The sequence below is a fragment of the Macadamia integrifolia genome, chromosome 1 (assembly GCF_013358625.1).
Source record: "Macadamia integrifolia cultivar HAES 741 chromosome 1, SCU_Mint_v3, whole genome shotgun sequence".
NCBI lineage: Eukaryota > Viridiplantae > Streptophyta > Magnoliopsida > Proteales > Proteaceae > Macadamia > Macadamia integrifolia.
In genome coordinates this window covers 11,139,786-11,143,005 of record NC_056557.1, presented here as the reverse complement: position 1 = coordinate 11,143,005, position 3,220 = coordinate 11,139,786, and positions in this window count along the sequence as shown.

Here is a 3,220-nt window from a genome sequence, read left to right as displayed (position 1 = left end):
AAAAAAAAAGGACTTATATCGGAGATAACAAAGAAAAAATATAGGGTTTATTTAATTGTAGACCAAACTTATTATCTATAAATAATATGTGGCCTAATAAAAAAAATAAAAAAAATAAACAAGACATTAATTGTTTGATTAAGGTCTAATCATTAAAGCCTCTCAATCTCATGACTCATGAATCTTGAATTACAGATCTTATCATTCCAAAGTTTATAATTTTAATTGGGTGAAAGATGGCAAGGAGAAAAGAGGGAAAATTGTAAAGAAGAAAGCAGACGAAGATGATCTGTTCTAATCTGCGTTGACTCATAGTTGCTTTAAATTTCTACTTACCTTTTCTTTCCCCCTTGATTTTTTGAATTCATCGAAAGAAAAAGAGGAGAGAGAATGGGAAAACGTATTGCTAGCATAGCAGAGTATATAGTCTTTAACCCCGGCTCCCACTACTTAACCCTGTCCCACCCCATATCCCCGCCATCTAGAAGTCCCTCACCTACATTAACCCACCATATCCCGGCCATCTAGAAGTCCCTCACCTCCATTAATGTAGGAGAATCGAAGGACATCCAAAGCATCCACATTCAACAGTTGTGATGTAGAAATTGACAGTGCCTTTGTTGAAGTAACATTGCACCTTCAATAGTCTCCTTCCTTCTTTGTTCCTCTTGCTCCATCCAGTCGAGTGGTCTACATAAGTTGATTCGAGATATCACTATCAATCTCTTGGCCTTAAAAAAATTAATCTTTCATGACGAAGTTGGCTGATTGGGACCTTTGGATGTATATGGTTTGAAAAAAATATATATATATGCGAAAAATAAATATGCCGATCCCTATCGTCTGTTTTTTAGTAAGGTATTCTTCTGTTTGTCCTGTGTACTCCGAGGAAAAGTAAAAGAAAAAGAATTTTCTTCTTTATAATATTTATAATGAAGATTAGATCTCTTACTGCTGGTCCGAAAAGGTAAAAAAACTTTGTAGAAATTTATGCTCATCTAGAGGGGGAAAATCAACCTAGATGTGGGAAGGTGATAATTGCTTTACACGATGAGATCATTTCTATGCACGGGAGAGGTGAGACTTTAGGTAATCGTGGTAGGGACCCTAATTGGAGGTCGTGTGATCTTTGTGTGGAGAAAGGACTTGGTAGAATATGTTACGCAAAGTACATTCCAAAGAGAAGCTATATTTTTAAGTACACTAAGTTTGCTATTATCGATGAGATATCTAGATTAGGGGAAGAACTTGATGGCTTCTAGAGAGTTAAAGAAAGAAAAGATAAGGGAAAGAATAATGGGGAGCAGGCTTAACGGAAGTCTAGCCGTCTTGCCTCATTGTGAAAAGTGATTTGCTCAAGTTTCTTTTCTAGATTAGAGATGTGTATGATCTTGAGATTTAGTATCTCTTGGAATTGATTTTTTGTTAGGAGATTTTCGCCCCTGCTGCTGGCTTCGCCAAAGGTGGGGGTTATTGTCTTCTTTATGTTGGTGTAACTGGATTGATTAATAAGTTTTTTTTTTTTTTTTTTTTTTTTTTTTTTTCCATTCCAGTAGTGAGTAGATTGAGGTTATAATTGCTTTATAGATGAGAATAAAAAAAGGGACTTAATTATATCACATATAACAAAGTGTGTACCTGTTCAATAATCACCAAAATCATACTAGCGTCTACATTGTTTGAATATGCAGATCTAGTACCTAGTATGTAATTATCAGGTTTCTCAAGTAGTGGGGGTAAGGGACTTGTAGGGGGAGGGAATGTAAGACGAGATAAGGATACGTGGTAGGGGTAGGGGAAGTTGCAGATGGTGGATAGGAATAAGTGGTGGGTGTGAGGGACTTGTAGATGGAGGGATGTAGAGCGGGATAGGGATAAGTGATGGCGGCGGGGGAGTTGCAGAGGGCGGGAATGTAGGATGGGACATGGGTGCATGGTGGGGGTGGGAAAGTTGCAGATGGTTGGGATAGGGGTGGGATAGGGATAAGTAGTGGCGTTGAGGGACTAGCAGATGACTAGAATGTGGGGCTGGACAGTTTTAAGTCGTGGCGGCGGGGGAGTTTCAGAGGGCATGAATATGGGCCAAGCTCGGTGAGATGCAGGACAATGGTTTCTGATCAGGTTTTCCAACAATGTTTACTTGAGAAAGAAAGAAGAATAGTAAGGATATGTAAGGGTTAAATTGGAAATAGGAAGCAGTCAATCAATTTGACTAATGTTATCTTTGATTTATGTATCGGAACATAATATGTGAAACGTTGGATACCTTAACTGCAATTTCTTAAAATGCTAGTTACCCCAAGTGTCATTTACCTACATTTTGTGATACACAAATAATACTATTTTAATTTGTAAAACTTTTATTTCATATTTTATACATTTCATGTGCTTTGAATTAAAATGGGAAAAGAACATTCTCTGGTTACGTGGCCCCTACGCTTAAACATAGAGACCAGAAAATGATATACCCATCTCTATGAAACTCAAAAATCCCATCCCCTAAAGATGTCCATGTGCACCCACTCATCAAGTCCCACATAGCACACAGGGCGCATGACTATGGAACGTTCATTTCCTTAATAAAAAATTTTCAATTACTCCAAGTAAAGTATGTTAGGGATTCTACTCTATAGAATCATTTGAACAACCCCATAGTGTTTAGAATATAAGAATCATAAAAGAGATTAACCATGGTTGTAATCCCTAAACAAAATCAATGATTTTTGGGATCTTAAGAATACACAAACATTAGATTTGTCCAATCTATGATAATCAATAGGAGTAGAAGAATGCCTATGTGCAACATTTCATCCTTGGAATTCTCTTACATATGCAATACTCTTGTGAGGGGAGTCCGTGCTTTCAAAATCATGAGGTAAAAGTGGCAGCTGCATGGACCATTAGCTTCTATTTATAATAGAATTCTTAAAACCCTAATTCATTCCCACAATGGATTGGGCTAGGAGTTTCCTAATCAAAGTTGGTCCATAATTATTTAAGCCCAATGGAGCAATCCGTATCAATTAAGTCCACATAAAAGTCTTAACAAAATACACAATCAACTTCTCTTTACCCAGGAAGGGGACCGGACGAAATGAACCTTTGATTTATTTTATTTTATTTTATTTTTACAGTTCAAAGAACGTACGTGCAATATATGACTTCAATTTCAAGTCACTATGTATCCTGGCTTTTTCGGCGTACAAATAGAGAATATTAC